This window comes from Pipistrellus kuhlii, unplaced genomic scaffold, assembly GCF_014108245.1.
Source record: "Pipistrellus kuhlii isolate mPipKuh1 unplaced genomic scaffold, mPipKuh1.p scaffold_m20_p_4, whole genome shotgun sequence".
NCBI lineage: Eukaryota > Metazoa > Chordata > Mammalia > Chiroptera > Vespertilionidae > Pipistrellus > Pipistrellus kuhlii.
Genome location: NW_023425540.1, coordinates 58,412,149 through 58,438,937, shown reverse-complemented (window position 1 = coordinate 58,438,937; position 26,789 = coordinate 58,412,149). Strand labels below are relative to the sequence as shown.

The 26,789-nt window shown below is 40.3% G+C and overlaps 2 long non-coding RNA genes and 1 other non-coding gene across 3 annotated transcripts in view; 1 reads left to right on the top strand and 2 right to left on the bottom strand.

Annotated features, from left to right (window-relative positions):
- Nucleotides 1-523: 523 nt before the first annotated feature.
- Nucleotides 524-1,888, bottom strand: LOC123651235. The gene is made up of 3 exons (XR_006739802.1): nucleotides 1,558-1,888; nucleotides 1,382-1,448; nucleotides 524-674 (listed from the first exon to the last, which is right to left on the bottom strand). It is a non-coding gene; the product is annotated as an uncharacterized LOC123651235 (long non-coding RNA).
- Nucleotides 1,545-1,679, bottom strand: LOC118704003. Its single transcript, XR_004983240.1, has one exon. It is a non-coding gene; the product is annotated as a small nucleolar RNA SNORA13 (small nucleolar RNA).
- Nucleotides 1,889-2,666: 778 nt separating the features above from the next.
- LOC118703601 overlaps nucleotides 2,667-26,789 on the top strand; it is a 42,212-nt gene continuing 18,089 nt past the window's right edge. The window contains exons 1-2 of the long non-coding RNA XR_006739801.1: nucleotides 2,667-2,818; nucleotides 12,556-12,657. This is a non-coding gene — a long non-coding RNA (uncharacterized LOC118703601). The remainder of the gene's footprint in view (nucleotides 2,819-12,555; nucleotides 12,658-26,789) is intronic.

Genomic DNA, 26,789 nt, shown 5'->3' with positions numbered 1-26,789 from the left:
CCCAGCTCCTAGTACAGTGCCTTTGATAATTTTTCTTAATTCATGAACACATTTATATTTTCCTGCAGAGGCTATGCCCATTTGACATTTACAATATAATAAAAATTTAATGCAGTGACAACATAAAAGCATACACATACCCAAAACAAACCAATTGGTCTAGTTTTGTTCATGAGACACTGGACGAAAGCACGTTTCCTCAGGCCCAACATAAGCCTTTCCTATATATATAGCACCAAAACCCTTAGAGAAGGCTGCTTTCCAGCAGTCATAGTACACAAACCTCCAAGAAACATATTTATTTTTAAAAGATATTTTATTGATTTTACAGAGAGGGAGAGTGATAGTTAGAAATGTTGATGGGAAACATCGACCAGCTGCCTCCCGCACACCCCTTACCTTACCGGGGATGTGCCCGCAAGCAAGGTACATGCTCTTGACCAGAATCGAACCTGGGACCTTCCAGTCTGTAGGCTGATGCTCTATCCACTGAGCCAAACTGGTTTCGGCCCAAGAAACATTCTTAAATATTTATTCACAGGCCCATTGTGTTAAATGAGTATTTATGAACTGTCCAAAGACAGTTCTGATCTTCCTCAACACTCTTTAAAATTTTAAGTGATCTGGGCAACTCCTGTGAAAATTAAGTTTTCAAATTCTTCACGAAGGGCATCCTAAAAGAAAAACAAAACCAAATTTTACAATCAAGTTATTTACATGTATCAGATCTTTAACAAACTCTCAATGCCTGGTTCTGTACCAAGTTTCTGGAGTTAGATTTAAATGTCAACATAAAAACACACCTGACATTTGGCAAGCTTGTTTTTTTAATGATACTACTATTGCCCAGCTGGTATGGCTCAGTGGTTGAGCCTCAACCCATGAAGGGGGGGGAAAGAGGGTTATGGTTCCATTCCCGGATCAGGGAACATGCACAGTGTGGCATGTGCAGGAGGCAGTCAGTCAATGATTTTCTCTCTCCAAAGAAATAGAAATACATAAATTCTACTACACAAAAACATCCAAGATTTTAAAAAATGAACTGGAAACAGGCTATCCCATTTACCATTAACTTCACCTTGTTAATTACAGATGTGCAGTACTAATACTAATAAGCCATTAATACCCAATTTATACCAATAACCACAAAACTCCCCAGTATAGGAAGGTGCTAAGATTCCCATTACAAAGAACTGCTTTTATTTTTAAAAATATTTTAACCTTTTTATCAGAAGTATTTATATTGCCTGCAAAATACTCCACTGGTGAGTTATTTTAATAGGTGGATATTAACAAGCAAATCTTGAAAAACTTAATCCAAATAATTACCATATACAAGCAAAGCATCTTAATAGATTACAGAACTTCTACATCATCTTACCTTGGGTCACTTGTGCTCCCGGGTATTCAGGTTGCAGCAGTCTATGCTTCAAATGTCCATCTTTCCCCTAAACAAAAATTAGTAAAAAACAAACAAAAAAACTGGTTATGAGAAACTCTACACTTCATGCTGGCAAAACAACGTGCAAACAAATTAAAGTATAAACTGTTACTTACACAGCTCTTCCACCAAAGACATCAAGTTCAAGGGCAGGAAAAGGGCTGCAAAGTGTGTAGTTTGCGCCTTTTTTGACACCACATTCACTAGTTTCCAAAAGTGAATGGGCAACACAAAGGCTACATTATCACAGTTGCTACAGAAAGACGGCTGGGTCCACGGCACATGGTTGCTGCCCCTAAATGAACCCGCCGGGAAGAACTGTTCATAATCCAGCTCTAGATCCTCTTAACTCAAAATACAACAGGGTATTGAAAAAAAAACGCCCTGAAATACAAAGTGTTCTAAGAGTTTTAAACTCTTAGAACTTCAACGCAACGGGCTTTTTTTTTTTTTTAACATTAACATGGAAACTCACCTGCCAAGTCGGCGATTCTCATCCGACTTCCGCGGGGTCTGCCCCGGGACGCGGCGGTCAGACCTGAACCTTAACCCGCACTTGCACGTTGGCGGATTTCACGCGCGGCAGGGGTGAGCTTCCGTGAGACCATTCCCTTTCACAGAAAAAAAACCCCCGCTGATATGAAAAACTCCCGGCACACAGTCGATGATCAATGAGCTCAAATGCACTCAAACCCATCTCCCCATTTCCCGGCGTGGGGACGCAGACCCAAGTCCGCTCCGGGCCCTCCTGGGGTCCCGCGTGCAACGTGGCCGGACTCGGGCCCAGGCGCTGCCGTCCACGTATTCGGGGCGCGGGATCGGCCGGGGCGCCGCGGCGCGACGACAGCGGGCTCAGGGTCCCGGATGCCGCCCCGGCCGACAGCGACCAAGCGGCCGCACACGCCGCGCCCCGCCATGCAGGAGCCGCACGCACACCCGGGCACCACCCGGAGCGCGGAGACCAGAAAGGCCGCGCAGCCTTCCCACAATGCTTTTCTACCGCTGGGAGGATCCACTGTACGCAGGGCGCGGGGGGGGAAAACGGGTTGTGAGAGGATCCACTGTCCGCAGGGCGGGGGGATCGGGCTGTACCATCGGCCAACGAGCGCTCGCGAGACGCCGCCTTGTGGCTGGAGGGAGAAGTGCGCCGTGATTGACAGGGAGGCGGGTCTCCAAGGCGGAAAGGGCCCTTCTGCGCCCCCTCTGCTGTGCCTGCCCCGTGCTTTCCGCGGGGAAGGAGGCGTGGAGGGTGGGCGCACCTCTCCTCCCAGTGCCGTGCGCGCAGGGACAGCGCGGAGCTGCGCGTGTGGCCCGGAGGACTGGAGACCTCGTGTTCTGGGGAGAACAGACAGAGCTCACGTGTCCAGCTGAGGAAGAGTAAGGTCATTCATAAAAAGTACTTGTTTACTAAGTCCTTACTGAGCTTCAGTATGACTGTGTCCTAAAAGCCTGGGGATCCGGTGGAAGGAGACAGGCACAGCTTGTATCTTACATGCTAGTGGGGCGAGAAGGACGCTGGACAGGTAACACGTGGATGCTGCCCGTCCCCATAGTGGGAGCCTGGACAGTGGTGCGCTCAAAGGAGGGCGAGGTGATAGAGCAGTGCTGTCCTACAAACCACAGATGTAATTAAAAATATATATATATTTTATTGATTTTTTACAGAGAGGAAGAGAGAGTGATAGAAACATTGTTGAGAATCATTGATCAGTTGCCTCTTGCACACTCCCTACTGGGGATGTGACATGCCCTTGACCGGAATCGAACCTGGGACCTTTCAGTCCACAGGCCGATGCTCTATCCACTGAGCCAAACTGGTTTTGGCCACAAATGTAATTTTAAATGGTCGAAATTTTACATACAAAAGTAAAAAGAAACATTAACTTCAATAGTTACTCAACACAGGCTAAATACTGTTTCAACATGTAATTAATATAAAATTTGTGATATATTTTTTATTCATTTATTTTTACCAAGTCGTAGAAGACTGGTGTGTAGTTTATATTCCCAGCACATCTAATTTCTTTCTTTTTTTAAATATATTTTTATTGATTTTAGAGAAGAAGGGAGAGGGAGAGAGAGATGGAACCATCAATGATGAGAGATGAATCATTGATTGGCTGTCTCCAGCATGCCCCCTATTGGGGATTGAACCTGCAACTCAGGCATGTATGGAATCAAACCTGGGACGGACCCTTCAATCCACAGGCCAATGCTCTATCCACTGGGCCAAACCGGCTAGGGCCTGGCACATCTCATTTCCATTGGTCACATTTTAAGGGCTCAGAAGCAGGCCTTGGCCAGTGTGGCTGGAGCATCCAGAGGAGTACAAGTGGCCTGAGATGCAGCAGAAGATAGAGGCAGAAGCACCATTGTATCTGTGGTACAGAGTTAGGATTTTATGCTGAAATTTTAGAATTGATCAATTATTACCACAAACACAAAGCGAAGGTCATTTACTGGCGTTTTGCTGATAACCATAACTCACTGAAGGGATAGAGACTACAGTGGGACAGGCTGCATGGTAATAGCTGGGTGTCCTTGCTCCTGTAAGACCCAGCAAAGACGCTTTCAGAGATCACATCCCAGCACCTTTCTTTGTTTCTTTGAAGCTTACTGCTGGGAGAAAAAAAAGAAAGAAAATTCAGTCCCATAATTTAGTAGTAAGCACCCAATGGCTAGCCTGAAACAACATCAACTTGGGGACAGCACACAGAAGATGTAAATGTATAATGATCACAAGAAGGTAAATAACTTGATAAGACTTTCATTAGGAAATCACTCAGGAGAAAGGAGGATAACACCTCCAAGAGGGTCATTTAAAGATTCTTAAGGGTACAGTGTGGAGATTATAACAAACCTTAATGTTGCCTTCTTGCTTGAGAAGACAAGGAGGGGACATGTCCTTGAGCTGGAGCAATCAGCTGACCTAGGATTAGATCCGTCTCTGACACTTGTTCTCTTTGGTAAATGAGCACCTCTCTGAGCCCACGGTTCCTCATTTGCAGGCTAATAACTATACTCATGTACCACATAGGTTAAAGAGTTAAGAAAGGTTTGTGGAATCATCTACCACTGTGAAGTACATAGTGACATCCAATAAATGGCTCTCATGAGTTAGACTCTTCCTCTTGTTTACCACCACCCAGGTATGGAAACTTCTTGAGTTCTTAAGGAAGGAGTGAATATGCTGGGGTTTTTTAGTTTTTAGTTTTTTTTGTTTTGTTTTGTTTTGTTTTGTTTTGTTTTGTTTTTAATGGCTTGACATCTTTGCTCCCACCTTACTCTTTTTTGTTCTCCCCTTTATATATCCTCCCTAAACTCTGGTGATTCAAGAACAGGGGGAAGCACGTGTTCCAATTATTGGATTAGGGTTGGTGTCAGGAAACCAGTTCTAAATTCTTCATCTTCCTGTCTGCTTCAGCCTCACCCATCCTGATAAGGAAAACTCAATAATTAAGCAAAGGCAAGCAGAAAGACATGGGGAAAAGATATGGGATATTTTCTACCTAGTCTCCTTTCCACCCTTGCTGGGGCTGGGGCTGGAGCAATATATAAGGATGTCCAAGCTACATACAGTATTAGTGCAAACATGGAACAACCTCAGTTTCCCAATATGTTAGCCACATGTGTCAAACACAAGGCCCGCGGGCCAAATCCGTCCCGCCAGGCCTTGCAATGTGGCCCGCACCGCACTGTCATCACTGCACTCCGCTGCGTTTCCATCACAGTGACAGTTTATGACTGTTCAGTAAACCATTCGGCCCTCGATTTAGGCTGGATTTTAGATTTTGGCCCCTTCTCTGATTGAGTTCGACACCCCTGTGTCAGGCAGATTAATGGTTTCCCAAAGATGTCCACACCCTAATCCCAGAACCTGTGAACATGTTCCATTACATGGTTAAGAGGTGAATTGCAGATGTGCTTAATATTAGGGACCATGTTATGAGGAGATAAAAATGGAAAGGGAAGGCAGAAGACTAAGAGATGTGGCAGAAGAGAAAGCAGGAGAGGGACATAACCTTACTTGCTAGCATTGAAGATGAAGGAAGAATTTGAAACAAAAAAATACCAACATCCTCCTCTTCTGGGAATGGCCCTTGACAGCCAGAAAGGAAACAGGGTTTTCATTTGTACAAATGCATGGAACTGGATTCTGCCAACAACCTAAATGAGCACACAAGTAGATTCTGCTCTAGAGTCTCCAGAAAAGAACTTGGATTTTAGCCCAGTGAGACTCATGGCAGACTTCTGACCTAGAGAACCAAGATATAATAATAAACTTGTGGGTTTTTTGTTCGTTTGCTTTTTATACGTTTTTATTGATTTTAGAGAGAGAGGGATAGAGAGATAGGAACATCAATGAGAGAGAAGCATTGATTGGCTGCCTCTTGCACAGCCCTACTGGGGATCAAGCCCACAGTCTGTGCACGTGCCCTGCTAGGAATGGAACCAGTGACCTCTTGGTTCATAGGTTGATGCTCAACTACCAAACCACAAAGGCTGGGCTAAACTGGTATTTCTTTAAGCAGCTCAGTTTGTGTTAATTTGTTATGGTGGTGAGAGAAAACTAATACATTCTGTAAGATGTGGAGATTAATGGTTCCCCAATGGTCCCCAACATTGAGAAGTGAGTGTTTTCTTACCTAACTCCTTGTCCCACTCCAATAGTCTCATTAGGATCATAAGTAACATTTTGCAGAGAAGCAATGCATATTTACTTCATTTTAAGTACTTAATTCATGTGGGGTTGTCTTTTGTTTATGGTGGGTGCTAGGGATCCAATTTAATATCCAGCTGATATTAAATAATGTGATTACTTTTTATAACTTAAAACAATTTGTAGATTTTAAGGGGTTTTTCACCTTAAATAATTGCATCATCCGTAGAAGATTTATTTATTCCTTTCCAATTCTTACACCTATATGTGTGTCTTTCTGTGAGAATGTACAGAATAGGACCTCTAAAACAATGTTGAATATAGTGATAGTAATAGACACCTGTGTCTTGATTTTAAAGGAATGCTCTTAAAAGTTTCAGCATGTGTGTTTGACATTTTTTATGCCTTTGTTATTGTTTATTGAGTTAGGGAAGTTTTCTTCTATTTATATTTCTGGTTTGCTAAGTTTAAAAGAAAAATTTTAAAATCATCAGTGAATGTTAACTTTTATTAAATGTCTTTTCTGCCTCTAAAGAAATGAGAGTTCTGCTCTCACAGCTCCAGTCCACCCTCCCTCTGCCAGAGCACAAGGTGGCTCCACAGGAAATTCTGTGCGTTGGCCCTTGGCCCTTTAAGAGGGCGCCTGAATTTTCAGCTGTTCCTCCCTGGCAGACAGCACCCCACTGCTTCTCACAGTTAGATGCTATGTGGGTACTCTCCTCAGTTTTTCTTTAAAAAAAATATATTTTATTGTTTTTTTTACAGAGAGGAAGGAAGAGGGATAGAGAATTAATGAGAGAGAAACATCTATCAGCTGCCTCCTACACGGCCCTTGCTGGGGATGTGCCCGCAACCAAGGTACATGCCCCTGACCAGAATCAAACCTGGGACCCTTGAGTCAGCAGGCCAACACTCTATCCACTGAGCCAAACCTGTTAGGGCCCCTCCTCTGTTTTGATGCTCTCTGCTGGGGGGCCCAGCTTGGGGATTAGATCCCAGAGTTCTCAGCGGCAATCCCCCACACCTGACTTCAGTTGCTGTCTGTGGGTGCCAGGCCAGCCCTTTTGTGCCTCCTTCCTTCCTACCAGTCTCTATGTGTTCTCCACGTTCAGTCCTCGGGTATCAGGGTTCTCTCCTGAGAGTTTTCCATTGATTATTCAGGAAGTTTTTCTGTATTTTCATTGTAATACCACTTTGTTCCTGGGAATGTGTCCGTGCAGCATCCACTTACTCTTTTAATCCTCTGGGGTCTATAATTTTTATTCTTCAGGGAGAAGCTTGTAATTGTGAGAACCCTTCTGGTTGTATGTTGCTATACAGGGAGTGAGACTTATATGGGATTGTTTCTCTCTGCCTCCTACCTATTTTGATGTGGGCTTTTTTCTTATTTGCCCAGTGTATAGGGTCATTCAGGTATCAGAGGGAATAGTTTCATATGTAGCTGCAGATTTGGTGTCATGGGAGGAACCTCTTATGTTGCCGTCTTGAACCAGACCCTGACACTGAGTTTTTAATGTTCATTATTGGAAATTACTTTTTCTAGGATTTCTCTTTGTTTCTTTTTCAAAGATGTAGGTTACTTGTGATATCTTTTGTCTCTTTGTTATTTATCCTCTCTTATTTCATATATATATATATTTTTTACAGGCATAGTGCATGAAATTTGTGCACAGGGGAGAGAGGGAGGTCCCCTCATCCCAGCCTACACCCTCTTCAATCTGGGACCCCTCAGAAGATGTTCGACTGCCGGTGTAGGCCCAATCCCTAAACTGGCAGTCAGGCAGTTGGCCATTCCTCTCACAATCCTGAACAGCTGGCTCCTAATCTCTCACCTGCCTGCTGACCTGATCACCCCTCACTGATTGCCCCTAACTGCCCAGCCCTGCTGGCCTGGTTGCCCCCAACTGCACCCCCCCCCCCCCCCCGCCAGCCTAGTTGCCCCTCACTGGCCCCCCTGCCAGCCTAATTGCCCCCAACTGCCCCCCCCACCCCCCCGCTGGCCTAGTCGCCCTCATGGCCCCTCCACTGGCCTGGTTGCCCCATGCAGCCTGCTTGTTCAGTTGTTTGGTTGTCCCTCACTAACTCCCCTGCTGGTCTGGTTATAGGCAGCCATCTTGTGAGGGTGTGAGGTTTAATTTGATTATCATCTCTTTATTATATAGGACTAGAGACCTGGTACAGAAATTTGTGCATGGGTGCGATCCCTAGGCCTGGCCAGCAAACGAAGTGAACATATGCTCTTTGGAAATTAAATTGTAACCATTTGGGTCTGTTCCCTCCCCTACAAAGGTGTAAATTTATTATACCCGGACACTTGGTGTACCACTGCCCTGGGAACACTGTCAGCCATCCTATCTACTCCACATAGGAGAGGATGTACCTTGTCCTAGATGAAGGACTTACATTTGTAATTTTCAAGGAAAACCTTTTCCCCCTGTTTTATCCTTCTTCATAAGAGTACGCAGGCTAATTATCTCTACTGTTTTTCTCTATAGGGTGACACTACCCCCTTCACCTGCAATCACTTCTGTGAGGATGTGACCTTCAGGGGAAATAACTTTATACCCAGGTCATTAGTTCTACCGTGCTCAGGCCTCATGTCTTATCTCCTAACTCCTACTGGGCCCTATACAGCCTGTGCGCTGAGTCAGCAGGGATAGGAAGGTGTCCCCGCCAATGTCAGAGCTTGCTTTGGACTCATGCTATCTTTTATTTGTGGCCTTTGAGGACTTCTCCAATTTTTCAACCAATTCAGTAATGCATTTAGAATGATATTTTAAAATATTTTATCCAGCATTTTTAATTATTCTGAATTAGGGGATTGCTCTGCATATCTCTCCTGCCACACTGCAAGCACAAAACAGCCTTTGAGTTTTTCCATCATTTTGTTACTTAAAAAACCACCAGTTTAAGAACTTGGCAGGGCTTATCAGTAATCCTGCTCTTTCTACTAAAAATCTCTGTATAAAGGTAATGATTCTTCCCAAAATAATTTAAGATTTAGAGTAATTCTCAAAAAGTTCTTTTCTTAAAGTGACTTGGTCCAATTCTTTAGGAACCTAACAAAATTATTCTGAAGTTCATTTGGAATAAGAAATTGATAAGAAGAGCCACATGTAGCTCTTTGGCCTCTTGAGTGTTCTAACGCCACTTCTTCAAAATAGGCTCACCCAGGCCAAAAACTGACTTCTGCACATGGGCCATGAAGTTTCAATCGCACTGTATGTGTGCGCCTGCATGTGGTATTTTGTGGAAGAGTCACACTCAAGGGACCAAAGAGCCACATGTGGCTCGTGAGCTGCGGTTAGCTGACCACTGGCATAGGCATTCAGCTAGCAATGCAGTGGAAAATACATCTCATAAATGGTTCTTATTATATGTGTCTTTTTTTTTTTTTTTTTTTTTTTTTAGTTAATCCTCACCTGAGTATATTTTCTCAGTGATTTTTAGGGAGAGTGGGAGACAAAGGGAAAGATAGAAACATCGATGTGAAAGAGACACATCAATTGATTGCCTCCTGTCGGAAACCTGACCAGGGCCTGGGCCAGGGAGGAGCCTGCAACCAAAGTATCTGCTCTTGACCAGAATCAAATCAAACACGGACCCTTTGGTCCGTAGGCCTACGCTCTATCCACTAGCCAAACCGGCTAGCTCTATGTGTATAGTCTTCATATGTCTTAAAGCAAACCTCCCAAATCAGAGATCGGAGGGCGTAACTCATACATGTTGCTGGCAAGAGTACATGCCATATTGGAAAAAGAGTTTTACTTGATATAAAGTAAAGAACTATGTAGTTTAAAGAATTAAATGGGAACAAAATTAAATGATAGAAAGGCTCAGTAAAAATATTTCTTTGATATATTGAGGAAAGAGCTTACTAAACTTAATCAATGGCTCTTTCTGGAAAGTGGCAAGAAACTGGTTATAATAAATGATGAGGTAGTAAAGAGACTTTTCTTTTTACTATAAGAAAGTATTACCTTTCAAAATAATAACTAAATTTATTCAAAAAACAAAAAAGTGAAAGGAGTAAGGAAAAAATTAATAGCCTGGATTTGCCAAAACTTAAAAACTTTCCTGTCTTTAAATTTTTTTAATTTTTTAATTTTTATTGATTTCAGAGAGGAAAGGAGAGGGAGAGAGAGATAGAAACATCAATGATGAGGGATGATCATTGATCTGTTGCCTCCTGAACGCCTCCTACTGGAGATTGAGACCGCAATCCAGGCACATGTCCTTGACTGGGATCGAACCCGGGTAGGCTGACACTCCATCCACTGAGACAAACCAGCCAGGGCTAAACTTTTCTGTTTTTAATTCAGAGAAATTCCATGTATCAATTGTCCAAAATTATTTAATAAATGTAATTATAACAAATATAATCCTTAATAATAAAATATTCATGTTAATTCATTTAAACACTGATAAGCCAGTAGAACCAAAGACAAAAAGGAATTTCTCAAAAGAGAAACATAATTGCTAAAACATACCAAGAAAAATTACAATAATACTTAAGAAATTTTGTGAAAAATATTTTTTGTAACACATTGGTTACAAAATTTGATTTGACCCCTAAATTTTCAATTTGTTTTTCTGATATTTATACGTTGTTTGTTGTCGTTTTACTAAAACAAGGCAGGCTTATGTTTAGAGAGGCCTTGTCTCTTTAATTTTGTTCTTATTTTGGGGTGTGATTTGGTTTAATTTTTTTCTTATAAATTTTTCATTATGGATTTAATAATAATTATACTTAATGTGTTCATATATAAGTGATGTGTTTGAATGAGATGTGGTTTGTCATGGTTAACAAAGACTTTATATAAAATCTCTTCTGCACCACCATTTTAGAGATCTTATGAAGTATTGACTTGTCAATATAATACTGCAGAGACTGCTAAATGAATGCTAATTCAAGAAATTCCTTGTTTGATGTTAGTACAACCACCAGATGGCAGTGGAAGCTAAGCATAAAACCCTTGTAGTTTCTGGAAGGGCATTCAGTTACTTAAACTGGAATGAAATTAGCATTTAATAGCCATGTATGAGTAGAATCACCCCATCTCCATTGGTATTTTTTTTTTAGACCTGGTTTTATATTAAATAATTTTTCAGAGGTGAGGCTTTGATGTGTGTGTGTGTGTGTGTGTGTATGTGTGTGAAATCTTGCCTAGGAAAGACCCGTTTTAATATGTTACTGGGAATAACCCAAAACAACATCTTAGATATTCCAGTCAGACAGGAATGAAACATCTGTGCCTCCAGAATTATATGCCCTACCAATCAGGAAAATAATGCTGGGTGCTTTAGTAAGGAGCCAGTGTGCCAGGACATATACATAGCTGTAAGGGATGAATGATAAATAGACTCTTCTTTTGTGGACTAGACAGCTAAATCTGTCTTAATTTTTTAAAGTCAGGTATGACTTGATTGCAAATAACTACCGTATTTTTCGGACCATAAGACGCACTTTTTTCCCCCCAGAAGTGGGGGGAAAAAGTCCCTGCGTCTTATGGTCCAAATATAGCCTACACATATACTTTAAAAAAAAAGTTTTTTTACTTGCCTGGCTCTGTGTGGTCTCTGTGTGCTTGCCCGGCTCTAAAATGGTTCTAAATGCTGCTGTTTACTTTACAGGGTTGATTACATGTGTTTATGACTGTGATGTTGGGTTTTAATGCACATAAAATATTTTAGGACACTATTTGTTTCAGAATCTTTTTTTCTTCATTTCCCTTCTCTAAAAACTGGTGCGTCTTATGGTCTGGAGCGTCTTATGGTCCGAAAAATACGGTAGTTGCTAGATAAAAAATATAACTTTTTATTTTTATGACCTAAATATATGTGGCATGTGTTTCATGTCCATACATTTCCAATGGTATTTTTAGAAACATCTGTTTCCATATCAGCAACTGATCTCGTTCACATGGTGCTGGAGCCTTTCTTTGGAGGAGCAGACGGTGTTGGAGGACGTTCAGTGAGACAAGTGCTCCTGGCGGCACAGAATAGCTCAACAGCACGAAACCCAAATCCTGGGTTTCTAATGAGTGACTTTAGTTGTATTAGTGTTATATTTGTTTTAACTACTCAGAGAGAATTCTCAGCAGCTCCATGAGAGATATGAAGTCTCTCAGCTGAATACATTAATTCCCTAGAACTGAGGGAACTTGAAATTGAGCACATAGAGCCTCTCTCAGGGATCTGAGAAAACACGAAGAGCCCAAGAAGGGCTAAAAGACAGGAGACGTTTGAGAATTCCGACCCTTTAAACTTTCAAAAAAGGAGAGAAATAATTTCAAAACACTCTGGTCTGTAATCATGAACTTGGTCTCAGTTCTGCAAAGTACTATCAAGTCAATGACTAGTGAGTCCTAAGGAGTAACATCACTTATTCATGAGAAGTCAGGGTTTAACAGCCATCACAGCAAACGTTGCTTTTTAATTTTTTTTTAACAAGGTGTCCAGACTTCTGGAGCTGGAAAGGGTGGAGAACCTTGAAATCTGAATTTGAACAAGGCATCTGGCCAAGACTCATACTACACCTCTGGCTGACTGAGATGTAAGTGTCATTATGCATATTGATAAGTACTAGAATAGCTACCAAGGGGATGCTATTTAATTGGTTGATGTCAAATGAAGAGATGTTCTAGAAATGTCTTCATTCTTTTTTCTTTGATCCTTTTTATTGGTGATGTGGATGAAGATGATGAAGACACTCTTATAAGATTTGAGACGATATGACATTAAATAGAGTACATTAAATGGTCCAATCAGAGTTCTAAAGTCTTAGGCTAGTTAAACTTGGTCTCAGAAGTTTGATTTTTTTTTTTAAAAAAGAACATATATAAAGGCCACTGCTTACATCCTAAAATCAACAGCATATGTACAGGGGAAGTCATATCTTAGCTGTGGCACATCTGGAAAAGACTTAGAGTATATTGTTGGCAGTGAATATAGTATAAATCAGCTGTGTACCATGGCTATCAGCAGAGTAAATGTTAACTAAGATTTCATTATGTAATCAAAACGTGTGGAGGTGTCACTTCTACTGGTTGGGCCAATGGCCCACCCTCTCTTAATTCTCAATGCTATACCTCAAGTAGAGCATAGGGACTGTTTCAGGAAAGAGACAAGCAAGAGAGCAAGAGCAATAGAAGCTGAAGGAATTGGTATTAGAAAAGGCAGAATCAGAAGATGCGGGCTTCACATATTTGGAAGTCTTTCACGTGAGAGAGGGATTAGACTTGTTCTGTGTGATCCCAAGGGATCAAATTAAGATCAGGGGTGTGAAAGCCTTAAAAAGACAGTTTTGAGTTTCATATAATGACTTCCTGATTGTGGAAGCAATCCCAGATGGGAACAAACTGTTTCAGGAGATGGTGATTTTTCCATCGCTAGGTTGTTCAAGATGGGCAGCTAAAAACTTGGAAAAAATGTCTTCACAACTGATAAATACTTGAATGAATTTAACAGTCCTTCTGATTCTGAAAGTTTATGGTTATTGTATTAATCCATTATAAAGCTATCAGGAATTCTTAAGAAAATATATTTTTGAAAAATCTCTCAATATTAATTTATCCCAAGAATCCTAGTAGGCTTTTATTTTTTTCTGTTTCAGTGTTTTTACTTAGCAGAGACAGTAACAGGATTTTAAATGTGACTTTTATTTATGTATTTTAAGTAATTCTTTTTTACAAAGATATATTTTTATTGGTTTCAGAGAGGAAGAGAGATAGGGAGAGAGAGAAACATCAATGATGAGAATCATTGATCAGCTGAGGATGAAGCCCCCATCCCAGGCATGTGCCCTGACTGGGGAGAGAACCTGGTTCATAGGTTGATGCTCAACCCCCAAGCCACACTGGATGGGCTAAATGTGACCTTTATTCCTATTGTCTAAGAGATATGGCCAAAGCCCCAATGCCAAGATAAACACAATAGGTACCAAGGACTTCTAAATTTGAAAGAGATTACCTAAGCAGTTCATGTGAAATGATTAGACAACCAGTCATTGCTTGCCTCTGGGGTTGGAAGTTAAAGAGATGGTAAAGACTGTGACAGTCATCGGTGTGCTATGAGATACCCGCCCTCCATGGGAATGGCTGGGAGAACTTGATGTGTATGCCCTGGTGTTTGGTAGACTCAAGAATGGTGATACCCACTAAGAGAGACTGTGGCTGGAGCCATGCCTGCCTGGCGGTAGCTCAAAGGAGAGAGAGGGCTATGATGGTAACAGACTCTACTCCCGTAGAAGGAACAGAGCAGAAGCATGCATCTCCCCTCCCCTGGACCAGAAGTGGGCCATCTTACAGAGTCATTGCCCAGCAGGGTTGCCTGCATGGGTGCACTGACAGCAACCAGGGGCTGAGGGAGGAGACTATGAACAGGCCATGGCTGGAGGCCAATGAGAAGAGATTAAAATCCTACTTCTGCTGCTTATTCACTGTATGATCATGGGCAGAGGTGGAACAAGAATGGAAGAAGCACCTAACTCCACAGCCCTGGCTGCACATCAGGGAGATAGTTCAGGAGAGCCAATTTAAATTGGATAATATTTTGTAATTTTGACAGTAAACAAAAGGCAATTTATTTATTTATTTATTTATTTATTTATTTATTTATTTATTTTTATTAAGGTATTATATGTGTACATATCTTACCATTACACAAAAGGCAATTTAAAATGCTCAAGTAATAATAATAATAAAAAGCCTAAAAATACTCAAGTATGACTATTGTTGCTACTTAAAAGGGCAGAGAGAATAAAACTTCTTTCCACTTACATCCTGTGGAGACCAGCTCAATGGGTAGATAGACTGGCTTCAGCTATGAGTGAATGCCAGAGCCATGGAAGGAGGGATTGTAGATGCAGCTTTGTCACCAAAGGACAGTGCCAGTGGCAGGTCTCCCTGCCTCTTTGGTCCCAAGTTTCTCCCCCTGTAGGTCTGTAGTATCATTTCCATTTTCTTCATAATCAAGATTTGGCACATGTGCGTGCACATTCACACACACAGAGTCTATATATAAATTTAGTATTTATAAATATTTATAGCCAGAATTTTTTTCTAGAAAAGATTTAATTAACTAAACTTTGATGTTTTCTTTCTATTGGCATACTGATTATGTTTTGTACCAAAATATGATATTAAGGTTATCTTTTGTGTCCCTCTCCGATAAACTTTATACAGACAAGCTTTAGTAAGATATGACATTTTGAGCACATGTATTTTAAGTCTTGCCATGTTCTGCTGATTCAGTCTACATGTGATTTTTTTACAGATTAAAAAAGTCACAGACAAACTAAATTTAAGGAGGTAAAATGGATGATCAATTAAATATTAAAGAATTCCTCCAACCTCTTGGAATTCATGAGACAGTTCTGCCTTTTCTTACTCATGTATGCAACAAAAATAGACTTAGTTTGTCCTTGAATTTTAGGTCTCTTATAACACAACTATCAAAGGTAATGTGATTATCTGTAAATTCCACTTAGAGTCTCTGACCTGCCCTGGGAAGAGTTGGCAACAATCAAAGCAGTCCTTTAACCAGCTTAGGTATTTAAAATTATACAGCAAGGTGTGCATTTCAGTTAAAATAAAAATAAGACACTGATTACAATGTCATACAGTAGACATAATGAGTGGGTAGCATACATTTAAGTCTGTTCTATTCTCTGCTGGAATGCCTAATTTCTGGATTATCTCCTAAGCAATAAGTTTGTTGTAAGTTATGCTAGCTTGTATATTTATTATTGATAGTTTTAACTTTTGTGAGACATTCAGTCTGCGGTGATACTGAGTAAAGGGTCTCCAGATCCAGCTCTGTGCTTGGAGTGCCTGTTTATACCCACAGCTTCTGTATCTGAACGGCAACAGCTGTAGCAGCATTTGCAGTACCCATGGCCCCAAAGCCTAAAACTTGAAATGTCTTTGCTATTTTCATCCAAGTTAGATTTAAATGATCACAAAGTTTTCTTTTATCTACACAATCCTGTGATTCAACTCACAAGAGACTTCATCTTTAAAGCTTAGGTATAAATTCAGCCAATGCAACTTAAGCCTCTAAAATCTCAGTATCCAGAACACCAAAAACCCTGCTAGAATGCAGTGAGAGTATTTGTATGTTGGTCAGGCAATGGCAAGTCAAGTATAATAAAGTGCCTTTCCTTAAAAAAAAATGTCTATCACTTTAATTTCTTTTATGTTCCCAGGGCTGCTCCATATTATGTGTTCCATATAAGCATGTTATGTAGGGTGATTAGGAAAAGGGAAGTAAGCAAAGAACCCTGAACTCCGTTTCTGGGGGCAGTTTGTTTTCTGCCTTACCGGACCATGGACTCCAAGTCCAGTGACAATGAGGGGCAACTGGACCTGTAATAAATTGGAGGGTGCAATAGCATAATTTACTCTATTCTAGGATTCTAGTAGTCTTATTTTTGCAAACCAGCACATTTCCTCTTCTTCTTTTTTTAATATATATTTTTTATTGATTTCAGAGAGGAAGGGAGAAAGAGACAGAAACATCAGTGATGAGAGAGAATCATTGATTAGCTGCCTCCTGCATGCTCCTGAGCCTGCACCCCAGGCATGTGCCCTGATCAGGAATCAAACCAAGATCTCCTGGTTCATTGGTCAACACTCAACCACTGTTTAACTATCCGTCTCAGTTTCCCTATTCCACTTGTCCTGGCTTACTGGCCTGCCTCAGAGAGTTACCAAAACTTACCGCATTTGTTACTAATGATTCTATATCATTATAAGACTGAGAAGCTGTTTCTTAGATGATAAACAGAGGAAAGACTTTGGTGGTCATGGTTTTCTCTTTCAACATTTCTTTCTAGTTTTGCTGACTGATCTATGCAGTCCAGATGTCACGACATAATTAATTCCTAAATTCCAATTCTTAGATCACTTTTGAATGACTTCTACGTTATTATGAAGAGTTCTTTAGTATAATAAAGGTTTTAACTTTCTATGAATAGGTTATTCTTGACTTTTGCTTATAAGCATTTTTATTCATATTCATACCCACAAGAAAATGAAGTTCATATTGTCATCTTGCATCACAGCTAGATTTGAAACACCAGATGTTATTTCAGGAGAATAGATAAGAAAACTTGTGTATAGTAAATTCTTAAATTATACTTTAGAGGTAGAGGTGGAGCAGAGTGTTCAGGCAAATGGGAAGCTGGAAGATGGTGAGAGCTGTAAACTTGGAAGAAGGTTGTCAACAAACAGAAGAAAGAGACAGTGGACCTCAATCCTGTAGGATGCTAAGTAGTGACAATGGCAGTTTTTTTGAATTAAAGAATCTTAAAGCCTGGAGTGAAAGGCCCTATGCATAGTTCAGAGGTAGCTCTTCCCAAAGATTTAGGGAAGAAGTGAATGTGGGGAGCAGAGACATTGCACACAGAGCCTGGAACTGCACTGAAGTCTCAGATACCCCAGGTGTGCCTCTGCTAAAATAACCTAGTTCACAGCTTCTTTGCATGCTTAGCCTAAAATCTAAGTGTTACACCTGTTCCTCTAGAACAACCTTAACACAAAAAATGTAAGGATGTTGGTATGAGGGCTGGTCACATAGACTTTACCTCACAAAATTCAGTGATTAAAATGCATGGTTACTGTGAGGAAAGGAATGTTAGGAGGTTATAGAAAGAAACAGATGATAGAAAACAGAAGGAGACAACTGCCAGGAACAGAAATAAAAGCCTCTTTTAGAAGGTAACACCAGGCATGTAGAAATGAACACTTGGGAACATCTCAGAGATGATTCGGTCTGAGATGGGATGACTGGAACTCGCATTTGGGAATAAGCATGAGAAAAGGCCGTGGGTGTGTGTTGTGTGTGTCTTCAGGAGGAAGTGAAGGAGGGCAAGTAGGAGGACATCTGTGGATTAGCAAGTGAAGGAGGCTATTAGAGAAGAGGTGATGCTTAGTTTTTCAATATCATAGTGTCTGATAGCTTCTCTTTCTTTTCATTACATCCATCTATATATATAAAAGGTGTGCATTTCAGTTAAAATGTGACCATTACAACCAGTTGATTGAATGACCAATCACTATGACACGCACTGACCACCATGGGGCAGATGATCAATGCAGGAGCTGCCCTCTGGTGGTCAGTGCCTTCCACAGGGGAGCACTGCTCAGCCAGAAGCCAGGCTCATGGCTGGTGAGTACAGGACATCTTCCGAGGGGTCCCAGACTGCAAGAGGTGCAGGCCAGACTGAAGTCCCCCCCACCCCCAGTGCACAAATGTTGTACACCAGGCCTCTAGTATATATATAAAAGGCTAAACAACACAGTTCTACCAGCTGGTAGGTATGACGTGCACTGGCCACCAGGGGCAAATGCTCAATGCAGGAGCTGCTGAGCTGTGGTGACTTGACAGCGGCAATTCTTGGGTGACACACCCTGGAACCAGAGAGGAGGGAGCCCAATTCAGGGTGTGTCACTCGAGAACCACCCTTTCCTAATCTGGGACCCCTTGGGGGATGTCAGAAAGCCAGTTTTGGCCCGATCTCTGCAGGCCAGGCATGGGATCCCACCTGCCAGAGGGACCCCTCTCACTCTGCAGATGCCCTTTGAACCGAGGAGCCACCCTACGTGTGGTCAGCTGGGGAGGGACTGTGGGAGGTTGGCTCCAGGGTATTGTCCTGCCTGTCTCGCCCAGTCTTGCCCCACTAGCCACCTTCTAATTATTTTCCTTTCAATGTGCACGAATCCGTGCACTGTGGCACTGGTTGGTAAATATGCCACTTTAAACATCAGAATAGGTTCTGATTTTAGGATCAGGGAAAGTTGGGTATGAGAACTGTGGGGTGTTCTCCTCAGAGGGAATGATACAAGGATCACACTCTCCCTGATGACCTTTCTACATGAGTGATTTTAAGAAGGTTTGTGCATTGTGTGTTAAAAATCGCAGAAAACCTTGGAATGGAGGATCAATGGCCTCTCTTTTCCTTCTGGCACTGGATGACTTTAGAAAGAGAGTGACCATTCTGCCTCAGTCAAAAAAGTTTGTCCAGCCGGCAAAGCTGTCCCAGGACTATGGCACCTGACACTCTTGTACTCCATGTCTATGATATTCTGCCTGTTATCTGACTGTCATCTGACTGCAAACCCTTTCCCCTACACCAAACATGTGCAGAGTTCTAACCATACAAGTGCAAAGTCTGTATAAATCTAAATCACTTTTAGCATGAGCCATTTGAGATAATAGATCCCATTTTATAATATTAAGGAAAATAACCTAAGGAAATTAAAATAGATCATGTCCATTAGATAGGAATGTATCTCAGAAAGGAGATTCCCTGTCCCCCTTAAAAAAAATGTAGCTAGGGAAATTCCACAAAATCATTTTAAGCTTTTAAATCACAGGTTTAGCAGCAGGAATGCCTTTGTTGATAAATACAGAGGAAGAAACAGCCATTGGGATAATTTATCTTACATTTGTTCAAAGCATTGAATAAATTAGAGCAAATTTTATAGCATTTGGAATTTTACTGTGACATGGCAAGTACTCAAAGAAAATCAAAGGGTTGTTGAATCTGAATAATATATTTTTTTGCAGTGATTCACCGACCTCCTTCTAAATCTGTAATTAAAAAAAAGAGGAAAAGTAACCAAATATGAAAGCAATTTCACATTCCTCACCTCCAAGTTCTGGTTGAAGGCATTTGAAAGATCAGGGCAGTTTACTACCATTGGAGACTTAGACACGTTTACAAAAAGAAAATGTAATCCAAGTTTCTTCTAAAGTACTGTTATTAATATAAGTGTATTATTGTTTTCTCTCTCTCTCTCTCTTTTATTTTTTTACAAACGTATAGGTAATCACTGCCACCAACTTTGCTGTCTTCAAAAGAATATCTGTGGATGCTTTTTAATTGTTTCAATCTCTGAATTTTATATCATAAGCCAACTTTGTTTAAATATGTCAACTTTTTAAATGCACTTTGTGTTTTGGATTAATTTAATATGTATAGGAAATTTGCAAAGAGCATAGCAAGTTCCATATATGCTTCACCCACCTTTGCCTAATGTTAACACATGTAGTGGGGAATATGGGTGAGGCATCTATGGGTGATAGCACCTGTGCACTTAGAGACCATTTAGGCCCAACCACCACTTCCACCAGGTGTCATGTGAGCCGAAGTGGGACAATTAGTCAATATAATTGAACCTAAATGTAATTACTTTTATAATCCTGAGTTATTCACATTGAATTCAATAAAAATTGCATTATAAAATTGGGGAATTATGAAGAATTACTGAAAAAGGATAATACCAATAATTCTTCCATTTGTATTCAACTTGTCTTTAAATTAGGTCCATCAACTTTGAAATAAAATTGTTTTTTTTGTTTAATTAAAAAAAGTGCATGCTCCCTGCAGAACACTTGAAAATGAAGAAAAGCCCAAAAGAAAACAACAAAAGCTACTCCAAATTATATATATCATAATGTTAACATTTAGAAAATTTATGATTTCAGAGAGGAAGGGAGAGGGATAGAGATGGAAACATCAATGACGAGAGAAAAATCATTGATCAACTGCCTTTTGCATGCCCCCTACTGAGAATCAAGCCCTAACCCGAGCATGTTCCCTGACCAGGAATTGAACTATGATGTCCTGGTTCATGGGTCAATGTCCAACCACTGAGCAACATTGGCCAGCCATAGTGTCAATATTTTGATGCCTAAGATTTCTACATTGTTTTATACTTACGTTATATGTATATATATTTAACACCATTGGTACCAAATTTGTGGAATACTTAGAAATCTATTCTGAATATTTTCCTAAGTAAATAATTATTTTAGCAAGGACCTACTTGATTCACCATTATTGTCACTGAATTTCCTACACATGTGAGTTTCTGCCCTGTGGACACATCTGTACTCATCCAATAAACATACTGGTATATTGACTGTTTGCTATTGTCCAGACCCTGTGTTGATGGCCCAATGAGAGGAGTGAGCACCAGCTCTGCTAATAGTTGGCTCATGTTTTTGGACAAATAAAAACCAATAATATATAGAACATTCACTGTGTGCTAGCTACTGCTTGAGGCTCTAAATACTCTCACATTTCATCACAACACCTCTGCGAGGCAGATACTATTATAATGCTACTCATTTTATAGAGGAAAAGATACCGTGTTTTCCCAAAAATAAGACATCCTCCGAAAATAAGACCTAGCGCATGGAAAAATAAGACATCCCCTGAAAATAAGATCTAGCGCATCTTTGGGAGCAAAAATTAATATAAGACACTGTCTTATTTCCGGGGAAACAGGGTAGAGGCCATGGAGAGGAAGGAACTTGGCTGAGGGCACATAACTAGTCAGTAGTGGAGCCAGGACTTAACTCTGGTAGTTGATTCAGTTTATGTTCTTTACTACTGCTCTATCCTTTTGAAGTAACTGTGAACACTTCAGCTCTCTGGGCCTCAGTGTCCTCATGGCAAAATGTGGAAGGGAAGGATGAGGAGTAATACCTGAGTATAGAGTACATTTTCTTTGCAGGGATGCAAATATTTAATTCAGGAGGAGAATATGATTGAATAATATCTTTGAGATTAATTAGTATATTTATTTTGGCACTTCTCTCCGGTCTCCATTGGAGCAGATGGTCAGATCTGAGATCAGCACTCAGGGAAGGGAAGTGACAGTATAGGAAGATCCTCTCCAGAGCTGTGTTCCAAAACCTGGAGTCCTCCGGGAGCTAAGAGTATTTTGGGAATGGCTAAAATATTTAGAAGAAGCGGGAGGAAGAGAACAGGGCTTCCCCCACAGTTAGAGCAAGATTTTTTGGGTTGAGGAGGAAGAAGGGGAACCAGTCGAGCCTCAAAGGGGGTCTCTAAGCCCTGGGGCCCGAATACAGCGAGAGGAATGGCTGTGCGATGCCTATATTCCTGTGCACCAGCTTCTCATACTGGCATCTCTAGACTGAATCTTCTCACGCCTGTCCTAATATCCTCTCAGTTCTTTACACTGAGCAGTCTTCATGGCCCCTTCTGGGTCAGATAGCTCTCTCGCCTCTCCTTCTTTGTCAGGCTAGAGGATATAAGAGCGTTTTGTGCTTATATACCATGCTAGGACACAGGCATCTATGTGAAGCTGTTGGTGCCCAGCTGCCTTGATGAACCACAAGGTCAAACTCTGTTTGAGGCCCTGATACCTCTCTAGTCTCACTCTAATACTAGGTACTGGAACAATAATAAGGCTCAGAGAAGCTTAAAGGCTTGCTACAAAGGACAAAAGATTAAAAAAAAAAAAAAAAAAAAAAGGAACACAAAGGTTTATACATTCCAGAATAGCTCCTTGTATCTCATTGGCTCTGATGGGCTCACATGTCCATTCTAAACTCATCATTAACACAAAGAGTGTACGTTACTAAATTGTTTTATATGGTAGAATGTAGTTCTTTGATGGATTGCTCTTTACTTCTAGCACACTCCTGAGTTGAGTTAACTCCACTCTAAGCACTTGGACAGAATGGGGAAGAAGTTGGTTTCCAGAGAAAAATGGGGATAATGCCATTTGGAAAAAGGTAAATGGATATTGGGTAGAGAAATAACATCCTTAAAAAAGTTTAAAATGTTGGATATTTCTGGGTAGAAGAATGATATTCTGTAGCGTGCATTATAAATCTTTAGACAATTGGTAAAAAGGAGGTAGGATGGGAGAGAGAAGTCAGCTGGATGGAATTAAATTATAGGGATGAGGGAGAATTGCACATCGATGAAGCATAGAATTCAGAGGTGGGCAATGAGGAATGAACTCACTTTTGGGTCCCTGTTTGTATTTTGGTGCAAAGTTGTTTTGTATTTATCGATCAATCCTAGCCCTTTCCTTCTGGGGTGTTCCCAGGGGACCTGGAATTTTAAGGTAGCTCACCAAAGAGCTGGTAGAGGAGTGTTTTTTTTTTTTTTACATATAAGTATGACAAAGACAATTTCCAAAGATTATGCAGCAAAAGTGGTTATATCTTGCTCATTTACTCTCTCTCTCTTTTCCTGATTAGGTAACTCTTTGAAGACTGTGTAGAACAAGGGCAAAATTAGGTCTCCAAAACATCACTGGAGCTTTCTCCTATGTTTTTTGCAACACAAAAAAATGAGATTAATTGGAAAATGACATAACTGAAGATAATGTTTCACCTGCTTTAAACAAAGGTCAACTTCAAAATAGAGCATTTGTATCTTTTATTCTGAAAATAATTATGAGCTGATATATATTACAGAATTCAGTTGCTACTTAAAAATCATTAATTACCCAATTGGATCCCTATTCAGCTCCTTTAAAAATTTGTAAAAGACAAAAGCAAGAAAATTTAATGCTTTATATATTATCCTGTGGAACAGTTAATTTCTTGTCAAAGTCCATATTATTATTATCACATTTAGAAATATAATAGTATGTGATTATTGTGTTGGAATTGGCAGCATCTTGGACGGAGGCCTTTTATTAAAAAATTAAGAATGGAAGCTGCTTTTCGATCAGAATGTTGGTTAGTCTTACATTTGTTGTGGAGATATAATAACTGCCATATGTTAGACCTATTAAATGAATGATGTAATTTAGGCTGCATGTGGTCATGCCAACTGCTCCATGCTGCCTCCTCACTTTTAGCACGTATTACTCCAATGTGTCCATAGATCACCCAGCAGTAGCTACTTATACAACTGTGTTAGTCCTTGGGCCTTAACCCCATCCATCATCTATATAGGCTCTATCTCCTTCCCTCTAGAATTGAAACTAATGAAAAATAATGGTAAACCTTGGCAAAGAGTGTGCTTGCAGGGTAATCAACTCAATATTCTGGCTCCTGGATAAAAAAGCAAGGGGAGGGTTTTTGTGTCTTAACATTTAAGACAAAAGCACAATGTGCAGTGAAGAGAGTTCAATCTTCTCTATGACATGAAAGACAGAAAAAGGCTTTCTCTTTGTGAAACATTACATGGTGCATTTCTCTCCCTTTGTGAGCAGGATGATGCAATGAGGATGATCAGAGCAAAAATAGTCACTTACATACTGTATGCTCTTGATTGTGCCATTTCTGATGGCTTCTATCAGAGAAGATAAAAAGTTCAATCTTGTTTTTTCAGATATTTGTGTTTTTATAACCTATATATTTTTCCGTTTTACAATGAGTAAATAGTGGATCACAACTGCTTAATGACTTGTTTCAATTTGCCACTTATATATCAGTGTTTATTAGAAGGAAATTTATAAGTATTAAAGAAGTATATTGGGAAAATCCATTATCAGTGATACTATAAATTTAATTACAATCTATTTCTTATCAACCTAAATTGCACTGTGCTACAATTATCTTAAGGACTGTTTTTACTACCATTTTCTAGTGAGTAAGCCAGTAAGTGAGATCTCCCCCCCTCCCCAGCATTATAAAGGAATCCTAGAATTTGCCAAGGTGTAGCTTGAAAGGCTTACATCTTTGTATTGTACCTTATATATTCAAATGTTAGGACTACTTATTTTAACTGAATACACTAATATACTTTCAATATGGCAGGTTTCTCTTTACTATTTTCTATCTTCATATGTCTCAGTGTTCTGTTTTTGTTTTTGTTTTTTAAACCTGGTGTAGAAGAGGTAATTTTCTTTAATCACGGTCCAGCAGAAGCTAAAATTAATCCTTTCCTTTATGGGGAGTGCATAACAGTTGTACTCTTATGTAACCTGTTGGCTCCCACTTGTCATCTTAATGAACTTCCCCATTTCCTACTGTTTTACAATCTGTCCTTTTTGGCATCTTAAGACTTCCTGCGCTCTCCTCCTCTGGTAAGCGCATTGTTTGTAAAGGCTACCATAACAAGGTACCCCAGTCTGAGTGGCTTAAGCAACATAAATTTATTTTCTTACAGGCCTGGAGACTAAAAGTGCGAGATTAGGGTGTCTGCAGGATTGGTTCCTTCTGAGGGCCACGAGGAAAGGATCTGTTCTAGGCCTCTGTTGATGACTATCTCTCTTTGTCTTCACATCATCTTTCCTCTGTATGTGTCAGTGACCAAATTTCCTCTCCCAATAAGGACATTAGTCATATGAATTAGAGCTCACCTTAATGATCTCATTTTAACCAATGACCTCTGTAAGAATCCTATCTCCAAATGTAGTCACAAATATAGGTACAGGGGGTTATGAACTTGGGGGACACACACAATTCAGCCCATAACACTGGGAAAGAAGAACACAGAGATATTTAATGTTACTTGGCATTTGAGGGGTCTTGAGGTTCCATGAATCTCAAAAAATACGGATCTTAATTATGAGGCAAGAAAAGTATGGATGTGTTACATAGTGATTAGTCTTCTAGCTGTCAGAATGCTAACCTGGTAGGACTCATACCCCACGCACATGAGAAAAATGATGCAAACTGAGTTAGCAAGTGTGGGAAGTAGAGATCCTAAAACAGAAACAGGAAAGAGATCCTAGAGCCTTGCATACAAGATGGTAACAAAAATTAGATATTCTTTTTAATCACGTAGGGGTATTTTCATTAAGGCTACAACACATACACATACGGTAGAAACTAACACACAAATCCCTAAATTTCAGCATGATATTGTATTGAATGTATGCTATTTCATGGGAGTCAACAATGTAATTTCTCTATTGTTTTTGCATATTTAAATGTAAGAAAAGATCCCTAAATAATGATAAAAGGTTATATAGTAATTCTAAAATAGTCAAACAGATCAGAACCTGCTTCTTTGTACGTTGTTATGAAAAACAGAACTATTGTACATAAAGAATCACATACTACTCCAGGACAGATGAGATCAGAAACTCTGCAAATAGCTTCTGACTTTTAATGCCATTATTTCCTCCTTTAAATCAGAAGTGGTGATTGAACTAGAGATCTCAATGTTTGTTCATCATGACCTAGGGAAAATGACTTTGGGGAAGTAGTTAAATTAAAGAGGTGGAAATTGGCTTGGGAGTCAGTCTGGGGTTTTACCACATCAAACCTATGCCTGTATGCTCTGATCATGGGGTTTACAGGGTAATTCTGGAGATAGCCCAGGGATAAGGCCCTGAATGGGGGAAGAAAGGGTGGGAGGGATATATCTCAGCCTCTTCCTCCAGGGCCTTTTAAATTGTAGCTCAGGATTTAAGGTTGCCAGAACAGATCTGTTATGAGCTGAATCTGTTTCTAGTGGTCGCATTCGGAAGAGGGGAAAAGGGGAAAAAGGAAGCACAGAATAGCTTCCCTCAGTGGGTTCTACCAAAGGTTCTCAAAAAGGCTGGCATGTTACATATTCAAGTTCAAAATGCTCTTGAAAAAGCATACATTTCTGCATGCTGCCCATTTTGCTTCAGTTGGTTCTGGGTAAAAATTCCTTTGCACTGGAGTGTTTTTAGCAGGGTCTCAGAATTCTCTATATTAATCTGCTCGCTGTTCTTTAGAAGTACCATTTTTGGAGTTGCATTTAAAACAGGGTGAGTCTACTTTAGAAACAATGGGGATCATTGTTGAGTGTTTTCTTTATAAGCAGAAATTTCTGGAGCTGTTATAAAGGGCAGTGCTCACTAATATGCTTAAGTCTGGAAATTGCTATTTCACTAATGGGTAAAAACTGGACAGCTTATCCTTTTTCTCAGAAAGTATTAGTGATTTCCTGTGGGAGGAAAGAAATAGGAGAAAACCCTTCCTACACTG